This window comes from Ursus arctos, unplaced genomic scaffold (assembly GCF_023065955.2).
Source record: "Ursus arctos isolate Adak ecotype North America unplaced genomic scaffold, UrsArc2.0 scaffold_29, whole genome shotgun sequence".
Lineage (NCBI taxonomy): Eukaryota > Metazoa > Chordata > Mammalia > Carnivora > Ursidae > Ursus > Ursus arctos.
The window spans coordinates 16,955,188-16,972,837 of NW_026622974.1; the positions used below are offsets into that span (position 1 = coordinate 16,955,188).

Consider the following 17,650-nt stretch of genomic DNA (forward strand, 5'->3'; position numbering starts at 1 on the left):
TTTGAATCCATATTTTAAGTGCAGATGAAACACTTGACTGTTTTAGGAATGGAATTAGAGGTAGAACTGTAAGTTGAGATAGTGTAACCAAGGGAAGGAAGCTCCTGATGGACTTTGAAGTAAGACAGATGAGTAGCCTCTTTCTTCCTTGATGGAGGGTAAATGTATAAGATGGTGGGGAACGCTTGTCTAAATTCCTGTCATCATCAGGAAGTGGCTTGGAGGGTACCCAAATGAACACAGTTTGTAGAAAGTGTACTTGCTGTGCAGATGTATCTTTAAGCCAAGTCCCTAGCTACCAGAGCTACTCCCAAGTATATACAACAGAGAAGGTCTGGAGCTACTGCTGTCCTTCGCAGTACTTTATACCTAATATTTGATAATGTTTTCTGTATATCCAGTATTATGTTCTGCATTATAGAGGTTTTATATTAATACATTTTTAGTTTCAGAGAGTAGAGATTGTTTTCGTGAAACAGAGAACAAGGCAAAATAATCACACGCCAGAATATTTCATACAGTCTCTAAGAGTTATGAAAAAGTAAAGAGGATATTGCTACAGACCAGATTAATCTAGGAAGGCATCAACGAGCTGACAGTATTTGAACTGAATCTTAAAAGATACGGCAGAAGGGAAGTAGCAGAGCTATTCCGGTGGGTGGGATATTGTGCCAACTACACCATCAAATGTTTGAATAATTTTCTGAGGAACTGAAAATGTTGAGCTGGGTCAACAGATAGGAAACCTTTGTCAAATCCATAAAACTGCTTTCTAATATTTTCAGTTGCAAACTTATGTATTTAAACATCTCTTGGAATAAATACCTGCTTTCTCTTTACCCCAGGCACAAACAATAGCTAGTATTTTCACTGTTTGAATTTCAAATAATGTGATGGAAATGTAAATTTAATAATAAGACTTGATTTTTCCATGGCCTATAAGAGAAAATTATAACAAATTGATTTCTTTTTCTGACCTTATTTTTCTCTGCTCTTGTTTCATTCTCCATTTGCTTGGATAAACATAGCTGCACCATTGGTCCATATTGAAATTTTTTTTTTAAGTTTATTTAAGTAATCTCTACACCCAACATGGCTCGAACTCACAACCCCAAGATCAAGAGTTGAATGCTCTTCTGACTGAGCCAGCCAGGCACCCTGAGTCCATATTGCCTCTTAAGCAAGTTTCAGCCTTTCCTCCTCAGCTAAGTGAAGCTGTATTTTTGTAATCTGCTGTTAGCTGCTTAACTTGGAAAGCTTCAGTTGTCACCATATCTTTCATGAATCACAGTTTGGCTGCCTCTCCTCCATTCATCTTGAAAATGTCCAAAGTGCTACGTGGTTTAAAAACTTAGAACCGAGTAAAGTTGAACAATTTTCTACTGGGCTACATTGTAAAAATGGGAAAGGAAAATTACTTTCTTTTGTTTTTTTGGAAGACATTTGCCAGTTGGAGCCTCAACAGAGATTGAGTTTGGGAGGCCTTTAATTGTGCACCAAAAGGTTATTGCAGAAGATACCATAAGGGAGATGTCATAAAGAAGAAAATTTGAAGCTCAGTAATAGAAAGCTGTGTGAAGAAACAGGCATTCTGCCAATTAGCTGGGTGCTTGAAATAAATAGTTTGGATTAAAGAAACAGTTGCAAATTTCAAAGACTTGATTAACTTAGTTCATAGGGAAACTGGGGAGTGGGGAGCAAACTTCAGGTTACAGTAGTTTTGAAGCATACTTAGTATTCATTGTGGTTTTGCTCCAAAATACTTAGTTTTTATAAAGTTTAATAATGTAAAATCAGAAGACTTGTTAATCTGATATTTTATGTTAAACCATTGAAATAAAAGTCCAAATACTTTTGGGTAGAATGAATTATGATCATAGGAGTTCAGTCTTGAACTGTTGACTGTCTCAGCAGTCAGTAAATATTTCCAAAACTGGGCATAGTGTGATTATGAGTATGTGTAGAAAGGATATCCAACAAAACATATAAATGGTACCTGACCGTTGGGTCTTCTTATCTATTGAGTAATCCTGACACAATTATATGAATAACCGATTAATAATAAAAAAAATCCGTGTGTATCAGGGAGATGTTCAGGAGAACATTAAATGTTCATCTTTCCATAAATGTCCAGCTGTTCTTATGTTGCATTAGTTTGAGGTGAAATATAGTTCTTTAAGGTTTTTATTACTATACTTCTTTTACCTTTTAGGCATTGTTACACAAACCAAAAAGCAAGAAAGGAGATTGCATTCTTTACTGAAAGATATTTTTGCTGAATGTAGAATTTTAGGTTGGCAGATTCTCTCTTTCTTTCTTTTAAGATTTTTTTTTTCAAGGGGCGCCTGGGTGGCTCAGTTGTTAAGCGTCTGCCTTCGGCTCAGGGTGTGATCCCAGGGTCCTGGGATCGAGCCCACGTCGGACTCCCTGCTCAGCGGGAGGCCTGCTTCTCCCTCTCCCACTCCCCCTGCTTGTGTTCCTTCTCTTGCTGCGTCTCTCTCTGTCAAATAAATAAATAAAATCTTTAAAAAACAAACTTCTCTTTCTTAAAAAAAAAAAAAAAGATTTTATTCTTAAGTAATCTCTACACCCAGTGTGGGGCTCCAGTTTACAGCTCTGAGATAAAGAGTTGCATGTTCTACCGACTTAGCCAGACAGCCTTTTTCTTTTTTCATTCAAAGATTTTAAGGTAGGTACTTTCTTTTAACATATTTAATATATATAATTCTTCTGTCTTCTGGCTTCCTTTTTTGCTATTGAGAAGTCAGCCGATAGTCTAGCTGTAGCTCCTCTGAGGATAAGATAGTGAGCCTTCTATGGTGATAGCCCACACAGAGATGCCGTGCATCTAATATGGGGGCCAGGATTGCTATGAGGACTGAAGCAGCAGAGATTATGACAGAGACTGTGATTCCAGGATAGGCAGTAGCAGAAGAGCATTTGGTAGTGGGTACCGTATGGATGACGACTACAGAGGAGGCAGGGACCGCTGTGAAGATGGATATGACAGATGAGGTGATCGGTCATGGACCTCCAGAGAGGATTGCTCTCAGGATAATTACAGGCGTGATGATAGAGGTCCTCCTCCCCCCGACCCTTCCAAAAAAACCCCAAACTGAATCTAAAGCCTTGGAGTACTCCTAAGGAAGATAATTCCTCCGCCAGCACCTCCCAGTCCACCGAGCAAACTCTGTCCTTTGAGGGGGGATAGTCTGTCGACACAGCTGCTAAAGACTGAGAAACAGAAGAGTGACTACAGAAGGAGTGGGAGAAACTGAAGGGCCAACTGGATGAGCCACAATTGGAACAATGGCCTTGGGGGAGACACCCAAGCTGGCGAAGTGAAGAAGCTCAGGAACAGAATGGTCCTGGACAGGAAGTGAGCCGTCTCAGACTGGGACCTCAGCCACAGCTGGCAGAAATGCAAGAAAGAGAGAGAGGGAGAAGTCTCTAGAAAATGAAACAATAAGGAGGAAGAGTGTCCCTCCAATTTGTAAGCCTCCCAAACCATAATAGCCTCTAAAGGTAATGCTAGCCCGTCCACCAAAGGAGAGTGCTTGGGTGATGTGAGGTCCTTACTCTGCTGCTCTGTCTCAAGGCTCAGACACAGAGCAGTAATCCCCACAAGTGGTGGGGGAAAAGTAGTTCTGGCTCAACCATCTGAGGAAGGAACAGCAAGGAAAGATGAAAATAAAGTAGGTGGGATGAGTGTCCCAAAGGGCCAGAGTAGGAGTTCCAGCTGAGGTCCGGGAGATGGAGGGAACAAAAGACCACTGGAAGGAGTCAGATAGGAAAGATGGCAAAAAGGATCAAGACTGCTAATCTGCACCTGAACCTAAGAAACCTGAAGAAAATCCATTTTGCAAGTTTGGTTCTGTAAGCAAGTATGCTGCTCTCTCCGTTGATGGTGAAGATGAGAATGAGGGAGAAGATTATATCAAATAGACCCCTGGATCCTGTGCTTTCTCCAAGTCTCTTCACCTTGGAATATTCAAGAGCAGATCAAACTCCTATCCAGACAAGACAATAAAACTCATCTCCTGGAGACCTTTCTTTGAAAAAAAAAAACAAACTCCTATCCAGACAAGACAAAAAAATCATCTCCTGGAGACCTTTCTTTGAAAAAAAAAAAAACAAAAAAAACCCTTGAAATGAAATTCTTTTGTACGCTGCTGCAGCCTTTAAGATCTTGAACTAACTGGAGTATTGTTAGTGTAGCCGGAGAGAAAAAGACCTACAGCTTTTCATGGAAAAGTTGTGCATTTTTACAACATAGGCAGTTGCCTGTGTGATTAGTGCCTCCATTTGGTTAAATGGCAGTGACAGCGATGCAGTGTCTGGAATCTGGTTGGGCAGTATGGCAGGCTTAAGGAAGAGTGTGAGATTTCTACCTTTTAATTCTTATTATCCTATTGTGGCGTGTATGAATTCTCAAACATTATCTGAATACATTTTCCATCCTTGGAAAGTTAGGTTTAGTCTCTGAAGTTGTTTTCATCTTCAGGAGGCTGCCTGCCCCTCCTCTTAATTCTGAGTTCCTGGGACCAGCCTGGGGGAATTCCTTCATTTTTACCCCTCAGGGGAGTTGTGGGGAGTGGATCTATCGGCCACTAAAGAATAGGACTTCTTGGTGACCAAAATAAGTGGGAGAATTGTGGTTTGAAAAGAGGCTGTGGGGAGGTGACAAGTTATTTTGCACGAGTGTTGGGGGAAATGGTGTGACCAATGGTGAACACTGGAGCAGGAAGCAGTTAGGGGTTGTGGGAATTCCCAAGTCTTTTATAAGAAAGGGTTTTGCCCTTTGTGAAACAGTATCCCTTCTGAAGGTTCTGAAATCTTGAACTGTTGAGATCTTGAAGCTTTAAAAATTTAGACTCTTGTCCTGGTCTTTTGTTCCTCATGCTACTCTTTGCTGTTACCTCCCAAAAAAGCAGTTTCTATTTAAATCACATACCTGATCTAGGCATTCTGTATCAGCCCCAGGGAGCAGAAGCAAATGAGGAATCACTGCTGTTCTCCAGCAGATCTTGGCTTTTTCATGTCTTTTGACTATCACTCCTTCCCTCCATTCCTATTCTACTTCTTTGACCCCTTTTATGTGTCTGAAAACTCTGGAATTAGTGGTCTTAGGTGGTGAGTGAGGATAGATAAATAAGGACAGGTAAATTGTGAGCCGTTCTTACAACCATGTTTAGGGCTTTTGTTTTTGTTTTTACATGCTGCCTTCTCTCCACAGAAACCCCATACCAGTGTTTGGATTTATAATGTGGCCTCAACCAACGTGTGGGTTTGTTTGTTTGTTTTGACTTCCCTTGAGAGAGAACAAATGATAATGCAGAGAACTGTTTAACAAGGTCCTTGTTTCTCTTGCAGCACATTAGCTGAACTTGCGTGCTTTTATGTGCCCTTTTGTACTGTCAGCCTAGTAGACGGTATCCTTATGGGTGTAATTGGTACCTGCAGAGAAATGACACCGTAGTCTCTTGTTTACAAGCCCTTGTCCCATCAGTCCTAGGTTAGACCCTGTCCGGCCCTGCAGACATGTTGGTTTATGAGTGCTGTAGCAGTGGGCATAATGAATCATTTACCCAGTGGACATACAGGACCACATGAAGTAACTTTAAATAATTGACTTGGATTGGCCAGTAGCCAGGAAGTGGCTTTCAGAGAGAGATAACCAAAACTGAAAGGTTTTGTTTTTTTTTTTAAACTATTTGCTGTAGAGAATGAAAAGGTAGGGTTTGCCTTGCTCAGGTCTACTCCTTCCAAGTAGTTGTGTCCAAAACTGTTTTTTCCACTCCCCTTTCCTGCCCACCCTGTTAAAACAGAAATGGGGATTATGTCCTGCTCCTTAATACATGTAAATTTTGTACAGAATATCTTCTGTGAAAATTATTTATAAACTGTAGACTTATTACCTGGGAGTTGTCTTGAGATGTAAAATCCCATCCTTTGAGTTGTGGGGGTTTTTTGTTTTGTTTTTGTTTTTTTGCTTTCTACAAAAAATCTGATCTTTTAAGTTAAACAAAAAACCAACAAAAGAGGTAGCCACCTTGCTCGTTGTCTCCTTTTAAGATACTGTGATTCACTTCTGCTTGATTTAAATGTGCTATTTGTTGAGCAGTGGGATTTTTTTTATCTTCTTGAGTTAGAATCTGTTGATTAGTGCTCTTGTCCTAATTCTTCTCTGCCTGGGGTTCCAGTCAAATGTATTTTAGATCTTCTTAGTCCTTCACATCTCATTCTAATATCTGCATTTTCTTTTTTATTCTTTGTCAAATTATAGATAATTTCTCTTGAACCATTTCCCATTTTATTTTTCTATTCTGTTTTGTCAGTTTTGTTGCCATTATGTTTTAAATTTTGGCTATTGTAATTTCTAGAAGTTCTCTTTGGTTCCTTTAAAGATCTGCTCTGTTAGGGGCGCCTGGGTGATACAGTTGGTTAAGTGTCCAGTTCTTGGTTTCGGCTCAGGTCATGATCTCAGGGTCATGAGATTGAGCCCCACATTGGGCTTCCCACTCCGCGGGGTGTCTGCTTGAGATTTTTTTCTTCCTCTCCTCCTCCCCCACTCCCTGTGCCCTTGCTCTCTCTTTCTCTCTCTCAAATAAATAAATAAATCTTAAAAAAAAAAAAAAAGATCTGTTAAATGGATATTTGTTTTTTGCAGTTTAAAACCCGTTGTTGTCTATAAATGTAGATTGCTTTTTAATCTGTGTCTGATAATTCTAAGATTTAAAATTTACTTGGTCTGTTCTTGCTGTTGTTTGTGCTTGTTTTTCACTCCTGCTGTTTGTTTCCTTGTGTGCCTGGTTATCTTGAACTGATTATTGGTCTCATACAGTTTTTTCAGGAGGTTCCCAGGATGAGTGTGCTCTCTTCTGAGAGGTACTCTATTGGCTTCTGCCAGGCTTCTGGGGGTATTACCTGTCAAACACTGTTTTTAAACTGTATTTAGGATGTGGCTCCTTGGCTCATCAAAACTGTGGATGTGTGCCTGGAGTGGCTAAGCTTCTGAAAGACTTTGTTTTTCCTACTTTTTTCGTTTCCTGACTTGTCCAGTGCCAGAATTGCCTGCTTTTCATTCTCCTGTGGCTGGGGAGAGATGGAAAGTCAATTCTAGTTCATTGGTTGCTTGAAGATGTCATCCTTTGGGGTCTCAATTTAATGTAGGGAAGGTCTCCTTTAAGATCCCATGTTTGGCAGGCTCTGATCCTTATCTTTTGTCACTTTGCCCCTTGTGGCTGAGGCTCTGAAGTTCAAGTGGATGCCATTGGCTGATGCCTTCAGGGCAAAAGTGGCTTTGGTTCTCTTGGGCTTAGATTTTCCTCAAAAAAGGCAGTTCCTCTTGTTTTGTCAGTTTTTAAATTCTCGCAAACTAATTTTTTAATTTTATTATTTAGTTTTATTTATTTGCGAGAGACCTCGCCTGTGCGCACGTGGGGTAAGGGACAGAGGAAAAGAGAGAATCTTCAGCAGACTGTGCACTGAGCACGGAGCCCAGCTCGGGGCTTGATCTCACCATCTCGAGATCATGACCTGAGCTGAAATCAAGAGTCAGATACTTAACTGACTGAACCACCTAGGTGCCCCTTGTAAACTAATTTTTAAAAAATGGTTTATCCACCATTTTTCATTATTTTCACTGGAAAGTAGATCTGGATAACTTAATTAGAAACTGCCTAATGACTAGGTCTGGAACCCAAGAGCCTGCATCTACTGCTGTGCTACTGGAGATGAAGCCGACTTTGCCCCCCTACCCCCCAGTGTATTCTTTGCAGCCTCTGTCTAGACAGAATACTGACTTGGAGGACGGGTTCTAATTTTTTTAAGGGGAAAATTGCTTCATTAACTATTGTCATTTATTTGATGAGTTCTTGTATGCTCTGATTATAAATTTTTGGTCTTCTGGAGTTTCATTATATTTTTCAGAGTACTTTTTCTTCTTTTTTCTTTATTTTTTCAGTTTGAATATTGTCACCCTCCATAGTTTATATATTCCAGTTTGTAAACATTTCACCAGGTATTGTGATGAGAACTGGGAATATAATAAGTATAACAAATTTCTTTGAGCTTAGGTTCATATTGCAAAGGAGATACATATAAATGCTTATAGTATAGTACATAAGTACTATAATACGACATGTTCAAACACAGAAGAGGAAGTAGTTGTTACTGAGAAAATCTGGGGAGACTTTGTAGAGATAATGTGTTAGCTATATAGACATTTTCCAGTAGTAACAGAGGGTATGGAAGGGCATTTCAGATATGGGAAATAAGTGTAAAGACACAGAGATAAAAGTCATGGTGTACTATAGAGAGTGCACATAGATTGTTAGAATTGGAGGATGAAATATTTTGGGGGATGAAAATTAAAACCAGGAAAAGTTAAAGGCCTGGCAGGGGAGAGACTTTGATGGATCCAAGGAGCCTGTGTAGTGGGGATGTGGAGTAGGTGAGCAGGGAGGATGAGAGATATGGTTGGGGGGAGTATGTGTGTTGAGGGGTGGAGGGGTAGTTGAGAACCGGGCTTTGACCTTGGGCCTTAACTGCCGAGGTAGAATGTGAGTGGGCAGAGTGTGCCAAGGACTGAGAGACTAGTGTTGAGGGGATCATCCATATGGGTATATCTGTCAGGGCAGTGGCAAGGAGGTAGATGTTACAGTGTTGACAGATTTTGGATTTGGATAGTGTCTGTCCCAGGTTTAGCACTGAAAGCCCTGTGTCTTGAGAAACCCCTAAGTCCTGGGAAAACTGGGATGGTTGGTCACTATATTGAGGTGCCAGAAGGGCTAGATGAATTTGAGGCAGTTCATGGTGAAGAGCAGTCATCTGTAGGGGGGATGTACTGGCCACAGTGGGGGGAAAAGAGGGGAATGAGTTTATGTCCATTTACGATAAAGCTCTGTTCTCAGGAGGCAGCAGAGGTAGGAGAGCATTCACAAAGAGGTTGAGCATGTGGGGGTTGGTTCCTATAGGACAACGTAGAAAATACTTTAGAACGTGCTCAACAGAGGGAATATACAAATGAATGAGGTGGCTAGATGGGGGTCAGAGCTTAATCCAATGAGAATGACTGTAGGATCACTGGTAGGTCTCCACAGGGGTCTATTTTTTACATACGCACTGAGAGTAAGGATGAGAGACATAAATGAAAATAAACAAGAAATTCATCGATAGTTTTGGTATAAAGTTGTTTAAGTTCTGACTCCAGGTGTCTTACCAGGCTTTTAGCCTCCTGCTTGGACTGGAATAATGCATATAGTATTTTCTCGTTGACTTTTTCACTGTGCGTTATTTCTCTAAGGTTCCGTATTTTTATACTTAACTCATTGTCTTTTGTAGTGTGTTTTTATATTAGGTCTCAGCAATAGACCTAAGTTTTTAAATAAATTAAAATTTCTTAATGTTGCTGTTTTGATGTTCAGTATCAGTGATTATACAGTATTTTGTTTGTTCATTGTTATTTTGTATTTTGCTATATTACTGCCATTTTTCTAGGCCACATCAGCCTGGAAGTGAGTCAGCCTATAAATTGACCACTGAGTCCTGCTTCCCAGTTCAGCACTGGGATATGTGTGTGTGTGAGTCCGAGAGAGAGAGAGAGAGAGAGAGAGAGAGAGAGATTGAGACTGGTTAATTGGTAGTGACTCACTTCCATCTTCTGTGCCTTTATGTGGCTTCCTAGGTTTCCTTCCTTTTAGGGGCACCGAGCTATTCTCAATAAATCTTAATGCTATAAATGCTGCCTGGCTGGGGCGCCTGGGTGGTGCGGTTGGTTAAGCGTCCAACTCTTTGTTTTGGCTCAGGTCATGATCTCAGGGTCGTGAGATCAAGCCCTGTATCAGGTTCTGCACTTAGTGTGGAGTCTGCTTGGATTCTCTCTTCCTCTCCTTCTGCCCTTACCACTGTGGGCGTCTGTGCTCTCTGTCTTCTCTCTCTCAAATAAATAAATAAATAAATAAATCTAAAAAAAAAAAAAATGCTGCCTGGCTACGCTTTATAGTGCTGTTCTGTAAGCTTCAGCTAAAGCCAATGCCTTGGTGGTACTATTGGTGAACTCCGTTTATCTACAGTTGTTTGAGCAGTTCTGACGTGGGTTCTGAAATTTGGTTCCTGGGATGGATCACCTTGTCAGCTCTCTTCCACTTTAATGAGCGTGCTTCCTTTCATCCTGCCCATCTCTAACTCAAGTAGGCAAGGCTGAGCATCAGGCTTGGTGGACATTCAGGCCCTTACAGGCCTTTTACTCTTCCATTGCATGCCAGAAACCAGGCTCTTCCCTCTTGTGAGTGGCCGCTTCTTTCAGATTTGTTAGTAGAGTCAGCTTCTCTTCTTTTATAAGGTTTTGCTATGGTTAAATAATACAGTTAATTTATAAGGTAGCATCTTGCTTTTGTTTCTGTTATCTCTTGGCACTGTACCTGGCTCATAGAAGATGCTGAAGAAATATTTGTGGGATGGGGTGGGATGGGGTGGAATGTATCCTGGCAGATTATAACTTTCAGGTTCTGTCATGTCCAGCTCAGGAATCACTGCAGTTTTGATTTATTTAGGAGACTTTGAAGAATTCTTGTATAAATCACCCAGTTTTGGGGGGCGGGGAGGAGAAAGGTTTCATTGTAGAAGAGAAGAGATGAGCATAAGTATAAGGAATTAATCTTTTCTCTCTAGTATAAATTTTAATATATTAAAATGTGCCTCTGCTATTAAAAAAAAACAGTAATAAAGTAACCAGATGATTGATTTTTGCATTGATCAGCTTGGCAGAGTTACTGAGATATCAACATACTAATTAGAATCTCAGGGTATTAAATTATTGTTTGCTTTCCAACTGAATGTTTCAAATGATTATAAATGACAAAGAATTTGTAAGTGACATAACATACCGTGCTATCAATTTTGGTTAATTAACACAGCAACACAGTGATAATTATTTCCTTTTTTTATTTCTTGTTTTCTCTGTTTCCTAAAAATTTACTAATTATTAACAATTTATTTTTCATTTTTTCCTATTATATGGTTCACTTTTGTACATTTAAATGCAGAAAGTATGTTTTAAGACTTGCATTGTAGGGGTGCCTGGTTGGGCCAGTTGAAAGAGCATACGACTCTTGATCTCAGGGTTGTGAGTTTGAGCCTCACATTGGGTGTAGAGGTTGCTAAAACATAATAAAGTATATAAAAAAAAAGAATTGGATTGTAAATAGAAAACATTTTTTAAAAGATTTTATTTATCAGAGAGAGAGAGAGCGCGCGTGCACAAGCAGGGAGAAGCAGGCTCCCTGCTGAGCAAGGACCCGATGCGGGATTTGATCCCAGGACCCTGAGATCATGACCTGAGCTGAAGGCAGCAGCATAACTGACTGAGTCACCCAGACATACCTAGAAAACATGTTTTAAACTAATTTTTATTTTAGGTTGATAAGTGTTCTGGTTATTTATTACTATGTAACAATTACCCCCAAATCTAAAACAACAATTCTAAAACCTAATATCAAAACTTATAACCAAAGCCAAATCTAAATCTAAAACAATAACCAGTTTATAATATTTCACAGTTTTGAGGAGTAGGGATTTATACAGGGCAATTTTTCTGCTCCACCTGATGTCATTTGGGGTTATTTGGTTGGCAGCTAGTCTGGTATAGGGATGTCCAAGGCAGCTTTACTCACATGCTCAGTACTGAGTTAAGGACTTCTAGAAGGCTGGACTCTTGCTGGGATCCTCTCCATGTGATCCTGAAAGCAAGGAGGTTAGACTTCTTAGGTGACCCAGGACTTTAAGAGAACAAGGCAGAAGCTGTCAGTCCTTTCAAAGATCAGGCATGGGACTGAAGTGGCATCACTTGTGCCATATTGTTAGTCAAAGCAGTCATAGGCCAGCCCAGATCAAAGGGAGGACAGATCTCAAGTCTTAAGGTAGAGCTTAATGGGAATGTCAAAGAATTTTAAACCCCACGGTAAGTTTAATAATAGGTCACAGTGCATTTGAGAAACAAAGTGGCCTTTATCGATCACAATACTTACTACCAGTATAGAACAGTATTTATTAGAAATGGTGATAGCAATACTGGGGCACCTGGGTGGCTCAGTCAGTTAAGCGTCTGCCTTTGGCTTGGGTCATGATCTCAGGGTTCTAGGATCAAGCCCTGCATCAGGCTCCCTGCTCAGTGGGGAGTCTGCTCCTCCCCCCAGCTAGTGCTCTCTCGCTTTCTCAAATTAAAAAAAAAACAAAAAAAAAACTAGTGATAACAATATTAAAAACCAGGATGTTTGCCTTCACTGCTTGTGTTATCCACAAATTTTTTATTTCATTGTAAAAGAAATGATTCCAAATTGTTTCATTGTACCCTGGATATTTTAAACAGTCTTCCTATTAATAATTTAATTGTATTAATATCGTTGGAATTGTTAACATGTCTTTTTACCTGCTAGTACAGGCATATTTCATTCTAAGAAAACTAATTCTTTAAATCATTTATTTACATGTATTAATGTCATGCCCTTTTCCACAAAGGATTTGAGGTGACTTGCAGGAAGACACATAGGACAAATCTGTATTGAAGTAAAGTATAAATAACAGTGGATAATGAGGATCAAGAAAAACAGTCAGTAAATGGTATCACCATCTGCCCAGTGGCTAAAACTCTTGTCTTTTTCTTCATCCTCTTTATTTACAATCCGTCCATCTGTGCTACTCCAAAATATATTCCAAATCCGTCCACTTGTTTTTTCTACCAGTGCTTCTCTGGTTTAGGCCACCATCATCTTTCCCCTAAGTAGTTCCCTTTCTTCCACTCTGATCCCTCTTACTGTTCCTTCTCTGTTCAGCATAAGCATGGTCTTAAAAAAATCACAGTGTAAATCAGCTCTTGACTTTCCTGTGCTTAACACGTCTGTTTAATGCACCGTTCTTAGCATAAAAGCTGTCTCACCCTGGCCTGAGGGCCCTCTCTGCCTCTCAGCACCTTTCACACCACCCTGCCAATCGCTGCGCTCCATTGGCCTTCTTTCTGTTGCTGCAACCTGCCAGCCGTTTTGCTCCCTGGAAAAAAGACCTGTGAGGATCTTTGCACTGGCTCTTTCCTCTGGTTGAGATGCTCTTGCCACAGGTTTTACATGGTTGACTTGTTTTCATTCATGTTTCCATTTAAATGTCATTTCTTCAGAGAGACGAATTGACCATGCATCTGAAAGTATAAATCCATCCATCCATAGTGCGTCTTTTTGTTTTACTTTCATCGTAGATGGCTGCCTGATAATTATTTGCTTATTGTGTATGGTCTGTCTCATTAAAATGTAAGCTTCATGAGAGCACTTTTGTTTTGTTTTGCTTGTTTATGGCTGGGTCCCATCTTCTGGAAATGGTGCTTGGTACATAGTTAGTTCTCAGAGTTTTTAGAAAGAATTCCACATTAAAAAAACAAATGTTAGAATTGATAGTGCTATTTCCAGGATGTGATAGATTTATTTTAGAAAAGAGGATTCTTGGGGTGCCTGGCTGGCTCAGTCGACTGGTAGAGCGTGTGACTGACTCTTGATCGCAGCTCTGGGAGTTTGAGTCCCATGTTGACTGTAGAGATTACTTAAAAATAAAATCTTGGGGGTGCCTAGGTGACTTAGCCGGTAAGCGTCTGCCTTTGGCTCAGGTCATGATCCCAGAGTCCTGGGATCGAGCTCCGCATTGGGCTCCCTGCTCGGCGGGGAGCCTGCTTCCCTTTCTCACACTCCCCTTGCTGTGTTCCCTCTCTCTCTCTCTTTGTCAAATAAATAAATAAAATCTTTAAAAAGAAAATAAAATCTTAAAAAAAAGAAGAGGATTCTTTCCCTGGGACTTACTCTTTAGACTGGTGAGATGCATCAAATCACCAGTGGAACTTTAACAAAAATATACACCTGGGCTTCATTCTGGAGGTCTAGAAGGCACCAGGAATCTCTAATTTTGAAAAGCTCCACTGCAAATCTGATGTACATCTTTGTTTAAGGACCAGGGTCTGAGGGAGAGAAAGCTGTTTGGATGCAAGTAGAACACTTCTGGCCAAATATTTATAAACATGATTGAATATTGTTGATGTGAAGTTTATAGATGAAATTGCTCGGAAGCCTTATTTAAATCTTTAGAGGCCATTGTAATAGACTGGTGATTCTAAAGTGGTGTGCTTAAGATGATCATTTGGGAGTGTGGGAAGGAAATAAATAATTCAACTTATACAGTTTTAATCTCATTCCTTTTACATTTTGGAGTGGGGGGTAAGGCATGTTATGAGTACATAATGTACAGTAATGTATGTAATTTAGAAAAATACATGTAGTAGAAGTATGTGCTCACAATATCTTGATAAAAATGTGGGATCCAAAGAGCATGGAGGTCACTCTGCCAGTCAGGATAGGTTATGCAGTGGTTAACAAATGATCCCTAAATCTCAGTGACTATTAAAAAGGTTTGTTTCTTGTTCATGCTCTGTGTTTCTTGTGTTCCGTCTTCGGCCCTGCTCCGTGTCATGTTGACACTGTGACTCAGATTGATTGAGTAGGCTTTATCTGAAATTTCACCAGTTGCTGTGGCAGAGGGAGGAGAGAATTGGGTAAACCATATGCTTATAAAGTTTTTGCTTGGTGTGACACATGTCACTTCACTGGCCAAAGTCACATGGCAATGCACGAGTCCAGTCGGTAGGGGATGTACAGCCCTCTCTCAGTGAGGGACTCTGCACAGGGTGAATAGTGCAGTCTACGCAGGCAGCCTCTTACTTGTTTACTCTGTGGAGCGTTGGCCTCACCAGAGCTCTGTCTTAATCTCCTCTTAGGCGTGCTGGCAGAGCGAAACTGGTCTCTCAGTTCCTGGTTTGATGGAGAATATTGAAAAGAAAAAGATACACAAAGCCCAAATCCTTAATTCTGTTAGTAAGGCAGCATGTAAAACAGTATAATTATAACAGTATAATTATAAAATATAGAAATAAAGCTTTACACAAACTGTTAAAGCCCGGAAATTTTTGCATGATAAAAAGATACATACCATTATACCATATGCCATTTGAAACATAGAGTACTGTTTGGTGACTGGGAATGGATAATAGGGATTGAACTGTGGGGAATTGTGAGTAGTAGTGGAAAGAGAAGAGCTTCAAAGCTCAGATGTTCAGGGTCTTTGCTAATTGAAAATCAGAGTGAGGGCTGAGCATCTCTGGAATGGTAATGTAAGTTACTCAGGAAATGTGATTCCGTTTAGAACAGTTTGCTTATACACCTCTTTTCAGGAAGATGTTTATTTTGTGAAGCATGATATACCTGGCTTGTAAGATGTTGCAGTGATCTTTTTTAGTTATTTTGAATACCCACTAAAGACCAGTCCTATGTTTGTTTAATAAAATGACATGTTTATAGAAACCAGTTTAGTTGCAGGAAACATTTCAATTTATGCCTGGAAAACAGAAACTAATCAAAATGTAATCTGTAAACATTAGTGATACTAATAATAAATATTGACCATGTATTAAGGGCATGCTGTTTGCTATGCCTATTCTAGGCTCTTTTCATACTCTGTTTAAAGCTACATGAAATAGATATTATTTTCTTAATTTTACTGGTGAAGAAACTGAGGTGCAAAGAGGTTAATTAACATAAGATTTGAACTCAGGTTTCTGCATTTAAAGATTATATATTTTCCACTCTGTTGCTCTGCTTTTATAATTGTTCCACTATGTCTGTTTTTACTCTCTTACATGAGGATTCTTTGTTAGTAGAAGCAGGAAACCATTTAATCCTGTCTTGCTCTTTTAGGGGGTGGGTGTTTTCTAGGCATGCAGTAGGTAACTTCATTAAGGGAGTCTGAGGAAATGAAATGTGCTCATATTTTCCCAGTAGTTTTTAGACCAAAAGCAGAAGAGAATACTCGAGGTTATTTCAGATATTTGGGTTTTTTGTTTTTTTTTTTTAAGATTTTATTTATTTTTTGACGGAGAGAATAAGTAGGCAGAGCTGCAGGCAGAGGGAGAGGGAGAGGCAGGCTGAGCAGAGAGCACGATGTGGGACTCGATCCCAGGTCTCTGGGCAGACGTTAACCGACTGCGCCCCTATTTTAGATACTGAAATAATCAAGTCAGTAGCAGTTTATACTAATTAATAAAGTTTTGTAAAATCATCCTATATTTTTCAGCGAGAATTTTCTTACTTTGGCCTTTTAAATTTTGGTTATAACTAAATTGATAAATGAAGATACAGAATGTGTGTGACAAATGGATGAACTTTTTAATTCACCAAGGAAAAACAGTATTTACTGAAAGGCTATAACACAAGCAATGACATGAATTTTAGATAGAATGCTGTGTGATTTGGAATGCACCTGGTTACTTTAGGTGAATGATTTAGAAACACATTGAATTCCTTAGAATTTTATTCATTATTTCTAACCTAAGCAAGAGTAGGCAATTTTTTTCTATTTTTTGGGGACAGTACGTTTCTTTTTTTCTTTAATTAAACATTTTTTTAAAGATTTTATTTTAGAGAGAGCGTGTGTGAGCGTGAGCATGGGGGGGAGCAGAGGGGGAGGGAGAGAAAGGGGAAAGAATCATAAGTGGACTCTGTGTTGAGTGCAGGTCCCAGTGTGGGTCTCAGTCTCATGACCCCGAGCGAGGTCATGACCTGAGCTGAAACCAAGAGTCAGACGCTTAACCGACTGTGCCACCTAGGAGCCCTTGGGAGTGTATATTTCAATGAGAGAAAATCTAATGACATTCTTTTTTTTGAGTAAGCTCTACACCCAGTATGGGGCTTGAACTCATGACCCTGAGATCAAGAGTAGCATGCTCTACTGACTGAGCCAGCCAGGTGCCCCTTTATTACATTCTTTAATACTCTAGCTTTTATCCAAAAACTTTTGAATAAAGAGAGTTTAGTCTTGACCCTGTTTCTAAGGCAAAAGACTATTTGAACAAGTAAAGTCTTATAACTGATTATGTTATATGACCATTAAGGTGATGTGTGCTTCCACTGCTTCCCTGATATTTACTAGGTAAGCAGTTAATTGCTTATAAACACCTGTGTATTGTTAATACAAATATTTGAGCTGAGTTTAGGGAAAGGGGAGATACTGTATTACCCTGGAGAAGTGTTGTTATTATGTATTGCTGTGGGATTTGTTTAGTTAGAACCCAAAAGAGTATTAGGAGAAGCATTTCGAAGGATTTCCCTTATGGAGTGCAAAGGAAAGGGTAGATAGTCAGTTAAATAGAGACATATATGAACAAAACAAATGCTGAGGCAGAATAATCTGGTGGTAGCTCTTAGGAAAATATTTGCTATGGCTAAGCTTCAACTTAAAACACTGTAGAATGAGTGTTGACTATATAATTTGTGCTGTGACACCCTTTAAAATTGTTACCTGTAAGACTTATCATGACATCTAGTTGTATTACATTTTTAGTTTACGTATTTTTATCTTGTTCATTACCAAAAAAGAATTGCAGTGAAAATTTTAATTGATGACTTTCTCTTGATGTTACATATTTGTCGAACTCTCTTGCAGAGTAGTATTTTGTTTATTGGAGACTGCATGCCTTGTGAACTTTAGTGTCAATTTTTAGTTGGAAATTTCATTTCTATTTCTATTAATTGGCTGTAAAATGAAGATAATATCTAGCTTGTAG

The 17,650-nt window shown here is 39.5% G+C and overlaps 1 protein-coding gene and 1 pseudogene across 3 annotated transcripts in view; both read left to right on the top strand.

Moving 5' to 3' along the window:
• The window catches only part of PRIM2 (DNA primase subunit 2), a 341,343-nt gene that overhangs the window by 67,299 nt on the left and 256,394 nt on the right, over positions 1-17,650 (top strand). The gene's annotated exons all lie outside the window — the stretch shown is intronic.
• Positions 2,853-4,139, top strand: LOC113261326 (eukaryotic translation initiation factor 4B-like; annotated as a pseudogene).